Source organism: Tupaia chinensis, unplaced genomic scaffold (assembly GCF_000334495.1).
Source record: "Tupaia chinensis unplaced genomic scaffold, TupChi_1.0 Scaffold000089_1, whole genome shotgun sequence".
Classification (NCBI taxonomy): Eukaryota; Metazoa; Chordata; class Mammalia; order Scandentia; family Tupaiidae; genus Tupaia; species Tupaia belangeri.
Window position 1 is genome coordinate 572336 of NW_006159551.1, and position 18135 is coordinate 590470.

Sequence of the window (18135 nt, forward strand, 5' to 3'; positions counted from 1 at the left end):
CCCCGCCACCCTCCACCCCTCCCCTACTCCTGCCCCACCGCAGGGAATAAGAGCGTTCTCCCTAAAGGCTAGGAGGGAGGGCTGGTGGGGTAGGGAGCTGGGTTTGGGCAGAGCATTGCGACAAGGGCCTAATTAACCAGAAGCTCGAAGCTTCCCACGGCCATTGCTCAAACCAGAAGTACCATTATGGGGGCTATTATAATTCACTTTTTGTAAATAAATAGAAGCATGCTCAGAGAGGGGGGCTAACTTGCCCCAAATCACGCAGCTTTTAGATTAATAGATGGTGAATCTGTTGGATCTTTCCATCTGATCCAAGGTGAAAGCTTTACGGAGCCTATTTAATAACTGTAATAATGCAAAGACGATATTACTACTAATGACAATAACAGAAAACACATGTGTAATACCTACTATTTGGCAAGTATGTTTCAAAGTGTTCCACACACAGTTTACTTAACTATGGCAGCAGTTCCAGGAAGTAAGTACAATTATTATTCCATTAAGAAATACAACTAATGAAATATAGACACAGAGAGGTTCAGTACCTCACTCAAAGCCACACAGCTGCAGTGGTGAATTGGAATTTAAAACAAGGCAATTCAGCCACAGGGACTCCCTGCTTAACTGCAAAACCACGTTGTCCTTCTTTTTAAATGAGTGATGAAAATCGTCATAGTAAACGCAGTAATCATTGCAACAATTACTATCATTTTGAGGACTGTTCTTGTGCCAGGCGCTATATGAAGAACTTCACATGAGTTACCTATATTTCCTACAGCAACGATAAAGGGTAGATGTTAACATACCTGCTCTAGCAGGTCGTTGGAAAAGTCATGACACATTTTTGCATAGGAAAAACATAGAAACATATGTCATGACTTCTCCAACGACCCAATATTACTCTTCTTCAATGCCCATTATACAGGTGGGAAATCCAGAGCTGAGGGAGGGGGCGTTCTTCTGAGGCGACACATCACGTAATGGACAAAGCCATGCCCTTTCTCCGATACGGAATTACTTCTCGACTGAGCTCCACGGAGGCTGCACTTTAACACACACTACCTCATTTAATTTTCAAAATAGCCCTGAGGGGTAGGTGCTAAGATGACAGTGGGTGGTGATATTACCAAACTCAGAGTCGAGCTCTTTGCCCAACTCTTTATTGTTAAAGTATATTTATTTCTTCCTTGAGTGGGAGAGACAGAAAGAAAGAGAAAGCCAGGACCCTCAATAGGATCTTGACGCCACGACCCGCCCCCTGCCTTGGCCCCCCGCTGCCTTGGCCTTGGAACGTGGGAACGTGCATGCCAGTGTACTCTGAGAGGGCTCCGGACACACACCTAGAACCTTCCCCCTGGATTAGCCTTATAGAACATCAGTTTTACCACTGCTCCGCAGCGTCCTGGGCCCCACCCTTCTTCTGCCTCCCTGCAAATGCCACCATGCCCCATCCCAAGACCAGGCTCATTCTCCAATGGTGGAAAGCAATCGAGCAGGGCTGTGGGGACACCCTAAGGAGGCTGAGGACCAGGATCTGGGTTTGAGGAAACCGTAACACAGTGTTGTGGGGCAGAGGTGAGGACGTGTTTCCTCTCATCTCATTTAAGGTCAGGAGAGGCTGAGGCACAGGGGCCTAGAACAGCTGCTACTCTGGCCATCCCCCTGGGCCAAGGCAGTTCTGCGGAAGGACGGGGAGGCTGCGATGGAATTCCAAGGAAGGGAGCCTCCAGAGGCTCAGAGACCAGGCCCTGCAGCGCCTGTCCCTCTCAGGTTCCTTGGCCTGCCCACATCTGGCCCAGCTTCCACTTCGCAGAATGGCCGGGATCTCAGGTTAGAGCTTGACATGCTGTAGGTGTCTCCGCAGCCCGCCATGGCTCAGGGAGGAGGCAGATGTGCCGCGTTCCCACGAGGTTACGGATAAAGACTGTGTGTTCACGAGATGGGATTGGCTGTTCCCTTGAGACTCAGAACTCCCTGAGCTGCCTGCCACGTGGCACCGAGGGACAGGGAACAGCTATGGGCTTTTCACCCCTTTCCAGAGGCAGCTTCCTTTCTGTGTTTTTTTTTTTTTTCATTGTGATGGTTTATTTGAACAAGAGCTCTACAGCAGAAGGAACATCAGGAACAACTTCGGAGGCTCTAAATGACCTCCCCTTCCTCAGGGACCTCACCCGCCTTCTTCCCTAGGACCCAGAGGGAGGCTGAGGCCATTCAAAGCCACCGTCACACCCCACCCAGCACCACCCCTGTTTATCCCAGAGCCATCTGTTTGGCCTGACTGCCACAGCAGAACAGGAGCCGAAGAAGCCTCTCCCATCGGCTACACAAGCCCCCTGCATGTTTCTAGGCCGTCCAGTCTTGTGACGGGGCTGGACTTGGGCCCAGAGGGTTTCTTCCACTATAGATGGGCCTCTCCCTTCCCAAGTGAATCTCAACGAAGACGTAGAAGTAGGCCAAGAGGGCATCGTATTTGGCTAGGCCCAGGGTCAGCCTCTGGCTGGGACCAGGAGATGGGGACGGCCAGCCTCAGCTACCCCTAAGTTCGGGCCTGCTCACCCATATACCCCAAGCCAACACCGAGGGGGCAAAAGGAATAAAAACGTGTTTATTTATTTGTTTAAAGAGCAAATATGCTTTTAAAAAAAAAATTATGGATGGAGATGTGGAGTATGCCAGGGTCTCAGGGGAATTCAAGTGGGGAAAAAGGAGGGAAAACCACTCTCTTTTCAGGAAAAAAAAAAGTTTATTAAAGTTTGAATTAAAATCTGTAATATCTTACATCTTTTTATTGTCTACAATGGAGAATTTAAAATATTTACAAAAGCACGCAGAAACAGCAAAAAGAAAACCGACCCACTTTAAAAATGGGCGAAGAATATGAATAGACATTTTTTCTAAAGATAGACAAATGGCCCACAAGCACCTGAAAAGATGCTTGACATCCTTAGTCATCAGGGAAATGCAAATCAAACCCACAATGAGCTATCACTTCACACCCACTAGGATGCCTATGGTAAGTATTAATAATATTAAAACGGAAAATAACACACGTGGTCAAATATGTGGAGAAATCAGGTCCTTTGTATATTGCTGTTTGGAATATAAAATAGTGCAGCTGCTGTGGAAAACGGTGTGGCAGTTGGCATAATGGCTGTCGCTGGACTCCCACGTAGTTGACCACAGTTTGAGTCCCAGACCCAGTGGCTTAAACTCACGCCGGGCGCATGTGCGTGTGTGCCCAAGATCCCGAGAGGAGAATGGAGGAGAAGGGATTGCGGCGTGGCCATCCCCCCTGGATCTGGGACTTGAACCACAATTGACCATGCGGGAGTCCAGTAATGTAACCACTACACTATCTGCTGACCCCATGACTACAAAATTTTAACAGGACTGGAGGGCAATAATTTTAGACTAATTTTCTTTCTTTCTGTTTTTTTGTTTGTTTGTTTGTTTGTTTTTGCCATAGGGTGTGTGCACTCAACAGAGACAGAGAGCAATAGAGAGGGGGAAAGTGAGAAATCACTCTCTGGAGGCCTAGGGGGAGATGGCCACACCACAATCCCTTCTCCTCCATTCTCTTGTCAGAATTTTGGGCATGCACACACATGCACCCAGCGTGATTTTCAAGCTCCGCACTAAGAATCCAGCGCCGTAACCACCACACCACCTTATCCATCATCTGACCCTTCTGCTCCCAGCAAACTCACACACAAGTAGACAAGTAAGCACTATTTTAACTTCTCTTAGAGCTTATGCACATACATATGTGTAAGAATGTGAACTATCATTTGTCTCCCCTTTTCAGACGAAAACAGCCTGCTTGTCACACTGCTCTGCACTCATTATTGAACTTAATAAGTCTTGGGGACCTCACTATGTGAACGTACAGAAAGGCTTTCAGTTCGTTTTTACAACTGCGCAGTAACTTATACAGATGCACCATAATTAATTTGACTAGTTCTGTTTTGCAGATATTTAAATGATTTCCAATCTTCTGCACTGAGTAATTTCATACATTTTTTGTTTTGTAGGTGTGCAGCAATATTCACGGGGCAAATTCCCACGGGGTGTTCTGGGTCCACGGCATGAGCATCTGTCTTTCTATGACAATCACAAACTCCCCTCCATGGGGTGTATTCATGCTCCTTTACCCTCCTGAGAGAGCCGCCCGTCTTGGACGCTGTTGGCAAGAGATGTCAGAACACTTGGAACATATACCTCTTGGGAGCAAACGATTCCACTTTCAGGAGTTAATCTGAGGAAGTTATTAATTAGATTTCAAAGACTAAGCCACAAGACTGGACATCTCTGTGTCATTCACAGTAAAAAAAAAAGAAAGAGAAGGAAGGAAGAGAAGAGAAAAAGACAGAAAGAAGACAAAAAGGAAGGAAGGGAGGAAAAGAAAGAAAAAAAGAGAGAGAGAGAAAAAGGAAGGAAAGGATGTGACCTGGCGGTGAAATGCAACATTCTGCCGCTCTGGCCCACATGGGGAAAGGTACTCATTTGTGTCAGCAGACCTCCCTCAGAATACCAGGCATGAGTCAAAACAAAACGAAACAAAAACAAAAACAAAATTAGAAAAATGTCCCACAAAGAGATTACTGGGTAACATAGTACACACAAATGCTGGAATGTTACATAGTCATGAAAAATTATGGGACCTGCAGGTGGCGTGGTGGTTAAGGGTGCTAAACTCCCACATGGCCGACTGCAGTTCAAGTCCCAGACCTGGCAGCTTGCTTTCTCACTTTCTCTCTCTCTCTCTCTCTGTCTCTCTCTCATTCTGTCCCTCTCTGGTCAAATTAAAGTAAATGAATAAAAATAAATAAAATAAACAAAGTAAAATAAAATAATTCTAAAACAAAACTCATGAAAAATAATGTTCAGTAACCATATTTATTATTGTTTATTTGTATTATGGGGGGAAAGTAGGCCACAAAACCATACATTCAGGCTGATCTCATTTTTATTTAGTTTTTATTTTATTTTATTTAGTTTACTATCGATCACTTGCACTTGCAGGAGACACAAGAGAGAGAGGAAGGAAAGTGAGAAATCACCTCCCAGCAGGGAGGGTTACACTGCAATCCCTTTTCCATTCTCCTCTCTGGATTTTGGGCACACAGGCACACATGCCTGATGTGTTATGCAAGCCGCCTGATCCAGGACTCAAAAACATGCAGTTGGCCCCATGGGATTTAGCTACTTTAACCTCCATGCCATCTGCTGACCCCATGTTTTTTAGGTTTTTGAAGCTTCATTTATTCCATAAGTGAGAAAGACAGAGACAGACACAGATAAAACAACCCTGATAGAGTTTTGATGCCACCGTCTCCCCGGTCTGGACCATGGGTGCATACATGCCCAGGAGCCTCAGTGAGGTAACTGCTCCGCCGCAGTCTGCCTCACAGTGTCAAGTGTTTTCCTGTGGTGGCACCATCTGACCCCTGGTCCCATTGTTAAACAAAAAATAACTGGTACACTTTCAACTGTTATCTCTGCCTCAGTTTCCACACCTATAAAATGAAGACCACAGTGGGACCAGCAGTTGGCATAATGGCTATGTCACTGGATTCTCAAGTAGTCGACCGCGGTTCGAGTCCTGGACCTGGTGACTTAAACTTGCATGTGCGTGCGTGCCCAAGATCCTGAGAGGAGAATGGAGGAGAAGGAATTGCGGCGTGGCCATCCCCTTTGGAGGGTGATTTCTCGCTTTCTCTCTCTCTGTCTTTCTGGCAAGCACATGCACCGTATAGCAAAAACCTCACAGAAAAAGAAAAAAAAAAAGGAAAAAGTGAAGACCGTAGTAATTCACTTTAAGTTCTTGAGAGGATCCAATTAGTTAAAATGTCTAAGATGCTTAGAGCAGTGTTTTAACACTGAGGAAGCTCCAGGTCAGGGTTATATTAAATCAGTCTTGTTATTATTATTATTATTAATTGTATTATAGTTTATATGGGAAAAAGGCCTGGACGATAATACAATATTTTAACCATTGAGCAGGGCTTAGAGTTATTGTTCCTCTAAGAGTTTTTGCTTTTCTTTGTTTGCTTGTCTTTTTGGTTTTTTGCAGTGGGCATGTGTGGTTTCTGTGATGTAGACTGTGCCATGAAGCGCAGAAAAAGGAGGCAGGAATGGAGTTGAAGGACTCTTGGAAGTCTGTACCCTGCGGAGTCCCAGGAGATGATGTGGAAAGATAAGGCAGGAAGCTTTTTTGGTTTTGCCAGCTCATCCTTGGATAGGACCAGGCCTGCGTGCTGGGGAGAAGGGAACTCCCTCCCAAGGGTGACTGGAAAGTTCTGGAGAAGACTCTTCCTGCTACGTGCAAATGAGAAGCTATTAACAGAGACTTTAGCAAATAGAGAGCTGAATGAAAGGGACAAATACATTTCTTTTTTTTTTTTTTTTTTTGAGAGGTTTTTGCTATAGGGCGCGTGCGCTCGCCAGACAGACAAAGAGAGACAGAGAGACAGAAAGCGAGAAATTACCCCCCAGGGAGGATGGTCATGCCGCAATCCCTTCTCTTCCATTCTCCTCTCGGGATCTTGGGCACGCACACACACATGCCCAGCGTGAGTTTAAGCCACCAGGTCCGGGACGCAAACCGCGGTCAACTACATGGGAGTCCAGCAACATAGCCATTATGCTAACTGCTGGTCCGAACAAATACATTTTAGTAACCCACGAAGGTTTTGAGATGGGAGGCTTGACCTGACTCAATTTTTTTTTTTTTTTTTTCTGTAGGGCACATGCTGTTGTTGAAGAGGAACAGAGAGAGAGGAGAAGCAAGAAAGCACTCCCCAGAAGGATGGCCACACCACAGTCCCTTCTCCTTCATTCTTCTCTTGGGATTTGGGGCACACACGCACATGCACCTGGTATGTTTCTCAAGCCACGGTTTCCCAACCTTGAACCGTTTTGTCAGCTATATAGATCCAGCTGCCTTAATCACCATGCCACCGACTGGCCCGACACTTTTATTGCTGTGCCTCTAAGACCCAGCCTGAAACAGAGCAGAAATTCAGACGGTGCTTCTTACGTAGGCAAGAGAAGCTAGGTTCTGCCGAGCGACCTCGGGAAAGATCTACCACCAGTGGGGACGTGAGTGATCTTAGAGGCTGCTGTGAGAGCCAGGAGGAATCCTAATGTAGAGTGTGTAGCATCTGCTCCAAGTCAGGAACATATAGTTGCTTAAACATTGGTTGGCTAAGTGAACAAAAGGCAGACATGACCCATAAACTCCTTCACACTTAAGTATAAATGCCTGATAAAACATTCTTTCTTAGATGTTTTGTAATAAAGGGAAAAGAAAAAAATCTCTCTCTCTCTCTCTCTCTGTGTGTGTGTGTGTGTGTATAAAATATTTATGTATATGTGACTCTGCTAAGCAGCAGACTGGGCTCTATCCTGTGTAATCTTCATTTCACATGTGAAGAAATTGAGACTCAGTGAGATTAAGTGACTCAACCAAGGTCACAGAGCAAGCAGATGGTACAGCCAGGATTTCAACCTATCTACAACTCAAAAATCCTTGCCGAAAGAGTCCTGGATGTGAGACTGAACCGAGGCATGAGGAGGGAGGAGGGACAGAAACAAATTTCCCACCCTGCCCACCCTGAATCACCCAGCAGGTAGGTTGAGCTCAAAGCCCTGGGAAAGGAACCCTAGCTCCCTTCTATGCCCCCCAAATTGAAAAATACTTGGGGACCAGCAGGTGGTATTAGTGGTTAAGGTGCTGGACACTCCCACATGGCCAACTATGGTTCAACTCCCGGACCTGGTGGTTTGCTTACTCACTCACTCTCTTTCTCTCTCTCTCTCTCTCATCAAATGAAAATAAATGAATAGATAAATAAAATTAAATAAATAATTCTTTTAAAAAACACTTCAAGGTACTTCAAAGAAAAACATTGAAATAACCTTAGGAGGAAAATCGAAGCCTTCCTGGGGTTTCTCTGCAGGTAGTTTAGGTTGAGTGTTCTTGTAATTTGCATTTCCTGTGGGGAGGGTGGTTACTGGGGTTAATTCCCCCAGGTGGGCTCTAGACCTCCCTAGACGTCACTAGGCTGTTAAGTTAGGCCTCTGACACTTCCAGGGTGAGGGAAAAGGGGGACTGCCATGCCCTGCTACCCCAGAGCTCCATGGCTGTGTGCTGGGTGTTTCCCAGAGCAGTGGCCTCGGCTCCCCTGACCCGTGGCTTCTCACGGACCAGACCGGCCTCTCAGACAAGGCGCTCACTGTCCAGGCATGTTCCAAGCCACCAGCTCGAGTCCGAGCCAGTCCAGGCCTGTCACAATGAGTCAGCCTTTCACTGGGGAAAAAACGTGGTGACTGGCCTCCAAGTCACTTTTTCCAGCTTGGCCCTTGTCCTGAGCTGGGTTTGGGGAGGCCTTCATTTTTCCCTTTGGGATTCTGCTGCCTAGGAGGTGTTCCCAAGGGCCCCTAGGGAGGGTGGGGGCTGGAATTCCTCTGGGGAGCGGGTTCAGTTGCCCCACTTCAGACAGATGAAGGGCCCCCTGGGTGTTCCCCATCACCTCCCCCTCTCCCTCTGCCCATGTAAAGGGAAGTAGAGGCCATGAAGGGCAAATCTTTATGTCCCATAGAGTTGTGGCCAGAGGGTCACTGGTTGGTGGTGGTGGGGAAAAGGATGGCTTATACAATGAAGTGCGTCCTTGTCACCTTTTGCGGGCCATGCAGGCACACAACCACCCCAGGTACCTGGAGCTTGGGCGCACAGGGCCTCTTACCAATCAGTGGTGCTTTTTTGAAAGGCGATACTCCCAGGGGCGCCTTGAATTTTAAAGCAAGCACCATTACCTTCCGTGAACCTTCCCGCCCCACTCCAAGCCAGGGGTCTGGTTTCAGAGCAGTTCACCTTAACATCCCTTCTGACTCAGCGGGCTTCCCAGGGCTCTGCAAGGCCTGCCCTGCATGCTAGGCTGGGGTGGATTCTTCCAGCGTGACCAGTGGGAGGGAGAGGCAGTGACCATTAGTCAAAGGGCGTGAGGGCGTAGGAGGGCTGAGGCTCGGCCTTGGTGGATTGTGGAGCAAATTCTTCCGCTCTTGAGGAAATATCAGCCTCCCCACTCCTGGGGCCCTTTGCTTAGAGGCTGCTCTTCATTTCTGTGAGTAGCAAAAATTAATCTTTCAGTTGTTCATTCATTTAGGCCACAGATATTAACTGGTATCCTTTCTATGGAATCCCTATATCTCTCCGGGTCATGGTGGGAAACAAAAGATCAACCTAAAAAACTTTGACTGAAAAGATCAGGGCCAGCAGGTGGCGTGAAGGTTACAGTGGCTGGATCCCACGTGGCCGACAGCACAGTTTGAGCTCCAGACCTGGCAGTTTGAAAAAACACACCAGCACATGTGCATGAGCACCCAAAATCCCAAGAGGAAAATGGAGGAGATGGGATTGCAGCTTGGCTATTGCTCCTGGGGAGTGATTTCTCACTTTCTCTCTTTTTCTCTCTGTCTCTCTCTCTGGTGAGAGTCACATACTCTATAGCACACTTTAAAAAAATCAACGTACATAAAATAAGAATAATCGATGTGCATAACAATGAGAACACCAAGGAACACACAGACACCCCAACACCCTAAGTATGCCATACGGGGCTTGGGGGCTACTGGGATGCACAGGCGGTCATGCTCCTGTCCCTGAGAAGCTGATCGTCTGAGGGGGCCAGGATGGGCCAATTGTTACACAAATAGATACCTACACTCACCATAAGTGTGCAGGAAGAATCTGCACGGGCAGTAAGAGGTCCTCGTGTGGTCCTGGTGTTCAGGCAGCGTTTACCTGAGACGGGATGACTAAGTTGTCTGGTTGGCGTGGGCAAGGGCGTGAGAATGGTGTCCGTTATGGATTCGACGGTGTCCCCCACAAAAGACAAGGGAGTCCTAACCCCCAGGACCGCTGAGTGTAACTTTATTTGGACGTAGTTTTTACAGAGGTGATCAAGTTTGCGTGAGGTCATTAGAATGGGCCCTGATCCTGACTGGTGTTCTGGTCAAAAGGGGAAATTTGGACATAGAGACAGACACGCACACAGGGAGGATGTCATGTGAAGATAGAGACAGAGATTGGGGCGATGCGTCTGGGAGCTGAGGACGGCCGCCCAGACACTAGAAGCCAGGGCGTGGTGCAGAAGATGTTCCCCCTCACAGCCCTCAGAAAGGGACGACCTGCCAACATCTCCATCCCGGTCTTCCGGCTTCTAGAACTTGAGGCCATACTTTTCTGCTGTTGAAGCACCCTGACTGGGGCCCTCGTTACTGCAGCCCTAGCACATTTATTCTGAATTCTGGGCAAAGGAAATTGCAAATGCAAAAGGCCTGAATGTGAGGGGAAGTAAGACAGGTTTGAGAAAGAAGGCCACCCTGGGCTGGAATGCAGAGTCAAAAATCCTGCATTCTGTGGCACAGAAGCCAGATCCACACGGCTACTGGTTCCAAACCCTGGCCTGGGCAACATAAAACACACTAGATATGCACTTCAGTACCCAAGATCCGACTAGCTGGAAAACCAGCAGAAAGGGATCTCCGCATGACCAGGCCTTTGGAGAGCTCTTTTTTCTCTCTCACTCTCACATGCACACTCAGGGTGCTCTATCATAAATAAAGGGGAAATAAATCCTTTGTCTCCCGTGAGAGGAAAGTGGATTAGTGTGGATACCTCAGACAACTGTGAAAATAACAATAAAACTGATAATGTCCTGAAAGATGTGGAGAGGGCATGAGTTAAGTCTGAGGAAGCAGGAAATGACTGGGTTCTAGAGTCGGGCGCTTCCCTGTGAAGGGTAGAGTGGAGCCTTTAAGAGGGAGGACAACTGAGTACACAGGGTAGGTTTCTGGAGCCTAGTTCGAGCTGTGTGACCTCTGCCAGATCACTTTCTGTCTCTGTGCCTTTGTTCTTGAATCACCTCCCATATCCAGAACATCCCATGATGACCATGTGACTAGCCGTGTGCCGGATGTGGCCATCCTCTGTGTGGTGGGCTGGGTGAGAGGGAAGAGAGAAGAATAAAAATAGTGTCAGGCAATGTTTTTGTTCTTATAGAGCTTAGAGTCTAATTGGGAAGCTGACCCTCGTTTGGGCCAGGGCACAATAAAAGCATTCAGTGTGGTAAGACATTAGTGCCAGGCGTTCTCAGAGGCTGCAATGGTGGCTTCCCTGCCAGGGGTCCTGGTGCCTGGGCAGACCGCCAGTAGCCATGTCTATGCTGCTCAACCTCACTGCACCCCAAAGCACCTGTAATATCTGATTGGCCCAGGGAGATGTCACATGACACAAGCTGAGCCAATCAGAACCTTTCCCTGGGATTTATTTTTTTTTGGGGGGGGTGGATTTAGGTGAAAAAAATGTTTGGTGTTTTTTGTTTGTTTGTTTTTTTGTTTTTTCCTGAGAAAACAGAATGCTCTTGATGGCTGCGTTTGCTGCTAGTTTGACAGAATAGACTGACAGGAAAAAACAGAGACAAGCAGGGACAGAGAGAGCAAGTGCCCTTGGCTGTCCTGAGGCCTGGCTACATCTTTGCTTTTCTATGCTCACATGCACCACCCTCCCAACACTCGTCATTCCATATTCCTCTTTTTTGCCTAGGCTGTTTGGAGGGGAGTTTCTGTTGCCTATAATCATAAGAGTTCTGACTCACGTAGGAGTCCACTGTGTCAACATCGTCCCTTGCTTATTAAGGAAGTGACTGAGGGGCTGGTAGGTGGTACAGCCATAAAATGTGATGTTGTGCAAGACCGACCCACATAGGAGGGCTCCAGGTTGTGTCTGGAGACCCTGAGTATGCCAGGTGCACATGAGCCCATGATTCAGGACTGGGTGAGGCTGCAGTGAAACATGGAATAAAGACTCTGATAGGACTGTGAGCTCTCTGTCTCTGCCTCTCTCTATCTCATTGACCCATGGGGGACAGGAATAGATAAACTTTTAAAAACAAAAAAAAAAGGAAAAAGAAAAAGAAGCGTGAGTGTGTACTGGTGTGTCAGGAACCAAGGAGCTGTCCCTGCCCCTTTAGGAAACACCCCATGGAGTTGAGGGAGACCTCCTCACTCTTCATACATAAGGCACCTGAGTCTCCATGATGCCCACACAAGCCTGGCCTCATTTGCTTTGCTCTATAAACCCTGCAAAGCAGGAGTGAATCCCTCCAGGCTTACAGTTGAGGAAACTGAGGTTCAGAGGAGGAGAAACGCCTTTGTGTGTAAATGGCAGAATCTAGGATGATACACACACAAAACAGAAGTAACCCTGAATAGTTCAGGTCCTCACCAGGGAAGAAATCATTGTACGTCTTTCATGAATTCATCAGTAAACATTTTTCTATGGATTAAAAAAAAAAAAAAAAACTCTACCAAGGTTTGATGTGGAGCCTCAAGCGTGAGCTCAGGAAGGCAGTCAAGATCTCTTAGCTCGATAAGCCCAGTGATCATTACACCACAGTGTTGGGCATGGATTAGAGGCTTAACAGACATTTGATGAAAAAGAATAAGAAAAGCATCTCTTTTTTTTCAGATATTAATTTATTTATATCCTTTTTATTATTATTTTGTAATTTGACCAGAGAGGAACAGAGAGAGAAAGAGGGGAAGGGAGAAAGCAAGCTGCCAGGTCCAGGACTCAAACTACAGTCAACCATGCTGGGAATCCAAGCGCCTTCAGTCACCATGCCACCTGCCAACACCAAGAAAAGAATCTTTATGGAGTACTTCCTACATGGCAGGCACTGCTGTAAATGCCTTGTGGATATTCATTTAGGTAAGCCCCCAGGTCTGAGACTTGAACTGAGGTTGGCCATGTGGGAGTCCAGTGCCTTAACCATCATGCCACCTGCTGGCCCCAGAGGTCCAGAGAAATTTAAGCTACAGAAAATTCTCTAAGGAAGTGAGTTGTGTGATGAGCCTTAAACATAGGTAGAACTTGGGACCAGCAGTTGGCATAACGGCTATGTCACTGGACTCCCATGTAATCGACCGTGGTTCGTGTCCTAGACCCGGTGGCTTAAAACTCACGCCTGGCACATGTGCGTGTGTGCCCTAGATCCCGAGAGGAGAATGGAGGAGAAGGGATTGCGGCGTGGTCATCCCCCCTGGGGGGGGGATTTCTCATTTTCTGTCTCTCTATCTCTCTCTGTCTGTCTGGAAAGCACACATGCCCTATAGCAAAAAGCTCTAAAAACAAAACAAACATACAACAACAACAACAAAAAAAAAAAAAAAAAAAAAAAAAAAAAAAAAGGGAAAAATTTAAAAAAAAAAAAAACATAGGTAGAACTTTCAAAATGAAAAGAAAGATTCGGACAATCAGGTCCAGAATATCTTTGTTCTCAAACCAACATAACTGCTTCCGTGAACTGCAAACCTAGGCCTGTGATCGGCCTCCTTTATCCTCTGCATCTCATTGCCTGCTTTGGGTCAGTGTCAGTCACCTTCTAAACTGCTCCCCCTCATCCCCTGCAGTCCACAGGAAGGTCAGCCTCATGGGTCACTTTTTTTCAAAGCCACAGGATCTTCCTTTGATAAAATAAGCAAGTTTCTAAGGGAAAAAAAAAATGTACTTCTGGTGTCCATGGGTGCAAAAAGTTGAGGCCAGAGGACCCGATCACTGGTCTGTGAGTTGAGTGAGACCCAGAGCTGGAGTGGGTGCATCAATGAGGGAGAATGGGCCTCAGTGGGGATGGTGGAGTCCAGGGCAGTGTCTTTATCTGTCAGCTGTCTCTGCTGAAGGACTACGTCTCTTTCACTATCTCCACTGAAGATCTCGAGAGCACCCACTTCACCCTGGTGCACTGGCGGGCTGCTTGTTAGCTTTGAGGCCAGGCCAACCACATCGATGCAAGACAAGACAAGGCACAGCCAGCTTCAAAGGGCTGCTGAAGGCCAGAGCAGCTGAGCAGAGCCTCCCACCCCACAGTGAATCCAGCTGCACCAGGGCCAAGCAGGTGCAGGGCAGGATGGGGTGCTGCCTGCAGGCTCAGGGGTATCTGAGTTGCTGATGGTAGATTTGATAGGAACTGATTTTCCCTCCGCTTCATTGTTTAGGAGCACTATCTCTGGGGTCTTTTGAGGAGTCCAGGATAAAAGTCCTTTTGAAAAAGGACCAGCAGATGGCTTAATGGTTACGGTGCTGGACTCCCACATAGTCAAGTGCAGTTCAAGTTCTGAACCTGGCGGTTTAAAACTCACACCAGGTGCATGTGTGTGTGCCAAAATTCCTGAGAGGAGAATGAAGGAGGAGAGACTGTGGAATGGTCATCCCCCCCTGGGGGCTGATTTCTCACTTTCTCTCTCTCTCTCTCTCTTTCTCTCTCTCTCTGTCTCTCCAGCAAGCATATATGCCCTATAGCAAAAATCTCTCAAAAAAATAATAAGCCTTTGGATAAAAGAAAAAAAAGGACCGCTAAAAAGCTGCATGCTCCCTCCTAGACATATTGAACCTTGAATAACTTTAGACCCTTTTTTTTGTTCCTAGAATTATGCTAAGCACTTAATATGCGTGACCTCATCGCCTCAGGATGCCCAGATTCACAAAATGACCACTTCATTCTATGCACTGGAGAAACTGAGGCTCAGAGACATTCTGAAGGTCACACAGGAGTTAAACCCAGGCATGACTTCAAAGACCTCACTCCTCACCACAGGGCCAGGCTGGCAGTTGGGTCCCACATGGCCACCTGTGTGGTTCAAGCCCCAGACCTGGTGGCTGAAAAACACAGCAGGTATGTGTGCCCAAGATCCCAAGAGGAGAATGGGGGCAAGGAGATTGCAGCATGGCCACTCCCCCGGGAGGTAATTTCTCACTTTCCTTTTTTCTCTCTCTCTCCAGCAAGTGCGCATGCCCTATTATGGTGGTGGTGGAGGGGGAGGGGGTGTGCACAGATTATTGTCCTCATTTTCTAGACCAAGCAACCGAGGTAGGTATTCCTTGTGTTTTGTTTAGCCCCCAAATCCATTATTTGTGTGTTTTAAGTTTCTTTTATTTATGATAGCAAGCATGCATATGAGAAAGGGAGAGAGAGGCACCCATGACCCATCCTGCCACAATCCCCTTCCCCAAGGGGATCTCGGACACACACACGTGCATCAGGCATATTTCAGGTCAGCTGGGCCAGGGACCCATCCTGCGATCACCATGTGGCTTCTAACACGACAGTTCACTACACTGCCGGCTGTGCCCCTGAGGCCAGCCCCATCTGTGCTGTTTTTGCTGTTGCCGTCCAGCAGCTATTCCTCAAAAACTTACTAGCACCCAGTGCTGTGGGCCGCAGGGGGGACCCACACAGATGTCGGCACTGCCCACGTGGAATCTGCCTTTGATCAGGTTGTTCTTCTGCTTCCCTACCCTTCGGCTGCTGCTCAGGAAACACGGGGCTCTTGGCTGCCGTGTTCTTGTTTCCCGGACACAGAGCCTGTATCTAACCACATGGCCTCCTCATGGCCCCTTGACCTGTCCTGCAGGGGAGTGGCAGGGCCCCCAAAGCCACTGATGCCTGGGGCTGACCCAGCGCTGGGGCAACCCTTCTCTTCCCCTGCACTGGCCTGGCCGTGGTGCTAGGACGCTGACACTGTTTATCAGATGAGCACAAAACAGAAGCGGCCAGGCCAGCGCAGGCAGACAGCAAGGTCAGCACAGGGCCAGGGTCACAGATGTCCTCTGCCCTTCCCAAAGGTGATCCCTGACCCTAGGTGTGTTGGAAATGGCTCGAGGGCAGATGTCTGTAGTCAGAGCGGAGCCTTCAGTAGCCGCGTGACTTGAAGCCAGCCACTTAATCTCTAGGCTTGCTCTGCTCATCTGTAAAATGGAGACAGAGCTGCTTGGCTTGCCGGGAGACGTCCGAGGGTGTGATGAATTCTTGTGAAATCATGGCTGCCTGAGCATTTTTGGATCTGTCTCCTACGTCTTCCATCCTACTTTAACGTCTTCCAGTGTTTCCTTTCCTATGACACTTGCCTCAGAAAGGATCTTATAAACTCATGTATGCAAGGGTATATTTTCAAGTATTTCAAGTCTTGCTTCTCCAGGTCTAAAGGTCTTCTTTCATTCTTTTCTTTTTCCTTTTATTTTTTTTTAAGAGATTTTTGCTATAGGGCGCATGCACTTGCCAGAGAGAGACAGAGAGACTGAAAGCAAGAAATCACCCCTGGGTGGGAAGGCCACACCGCAATCCCTTCCCCTCCATTCTCTTCTCGGGATCTTGGGCACACATGGACACATGCCCCATGTGAGTTTAAGCTGCCAGGTCCAGGACTCAAACCACAGTCAACTACATGGGAGGTCAGCGACCTTGCCATTACACCATCTGCTGGTCCCAGCCTAAAGGTTTTCTTTCAAGGAAAAAAATCTATGGAAAAGAACTTCCAATTCTAGCCAAATGGAGTAACAGGGACTAGATTTACCTCCCTATCTGAATGAAATGATTAAAAAGTACTTTAACTGTGTCCTAGACAAAGTTCAATAATATTTGTGAGAGGCACTTTGTCCTAGACAAAGTTCAATAATATTTGGGCGCATATGCGTGCATGCCCAAGATCCCGAGAGAATGGAGGAGAAGGGACTGCAGTGTGGCCATTCCCCCTGGCAGGATGATTTCTTGCTTTCTGTCTCTCTGTCTCTCTCTGTCTTTCTGGCAAGCGCACGTGCCCTATAGCAGAAACCTCTCAAAAAAAAAATATTTGTGAGAGGAACTGGTCTCATGGCCTAGTGGTCGGGGAAACCACATCCTACGTGGCTGACCGTATGGTTTGAATTCCAGCCTCAGGACTTGAAAAACATTCCAGACGCATGTGCATGTGTGGCCCAAATCCCAACAGGGTGGCGTGATGGAAGAGGAGGGGTTGCAGTGTGACCACGCCCCATCGGGGGGTGCTTTCTCTCCTTTTCCTCTGTCCCTCTCTGGCAAGTGCACACGCCCTCTGACTTATAAACAAAGAACGACTACAAGAACTGTTTCTCAAGAGTATAAAAATATCCAGTGCTCAACATGGTAAAATTCCCGATGTCTATCTGATCAAAAGAATTCCCAGTGGAAGGATCTTGGACTAGAATACAAGCTCGCGGGGACAGGGATTTCTGTTGTACTCTCTGCAGTGGCCTCGATTTTCAGAGCAGTGTTTGTCACACAGTAGGTGCTTAGTACCGACTTGTTGAATGATGAATGAATGCCAAGGGATAGCGGACCACACTGAGGATAACAGGAAGTGAAGGTCCAGGCAGAGTTCTCTTTCAGAGACCCCGAAATCACCAGGTGCTTAAAGTCTGCCCACCTAGCTCAGCCCAAGCATGGGAGAAGAGACCCTCTAGCAGCGACAGCCGTGAAGGGAAGGTGACCTCTATGAGCCCTGACCTCACACGTGGAGGCAAAGGACAGCTTTTACTCATTGATAACCATCACTGTGAACCTAGTGCTCCCCACAGCACCCCTCCCTTCGGGCCGCGGCCTGTTTACTGGAAGACACGACCCTGTTTTCTACATCCTGAGCGCTGAGAGATTTTGTCACTGGCTGAAGGCAAGTCAGAGAGGGTTAGGTGTCAAGGTGCTGGGGTAAGTCATGTCATATTTGGGTGGTTGTGGTGGGGAGGACAGTTGTGGATGTCACCGCATACACAGTTGAAGGTACACGTTGTTGATTTGTTAATCCCTTCATGGCGCACATATTGATTTGGGTCATGCCGTTTGTGGGGGCTCAGACGCAAGGCAGAAATGAAAACGAAGGTGATTAATACAAATGACAAGTCACCATTTTCTGAATGATTACTTCAGGAGGCCGTGTGCAGGAGTTGCTGGGCCATGGCTGTGAGCCAGACTATCAAGTTCCTCATTTCAGCTCTGCCTCTTAGCCGCCGTGTAATTCCAGGCAAGTTAGCTCACCTCCCTGACCCTCTTTTTTTCTTGTCTCTAAAATGGGACTCTTGTGATTGAAGGAGTTAACATATGTAAGCTGGGAGAACAGTATTTATTTATTTATTTTTGCCTGGTGTTGTGTTAAACCCTTTGTAGTCTTACAGGGATAGCATTGTGAGTTGGAGCTCTGAGCTGGAACTCGGTTGCCCATTTACTGTGTGACCTTGAGCAAATAACTCGCCTTCTCTGAACCTCGGCTCCCCTATCTGGGAAG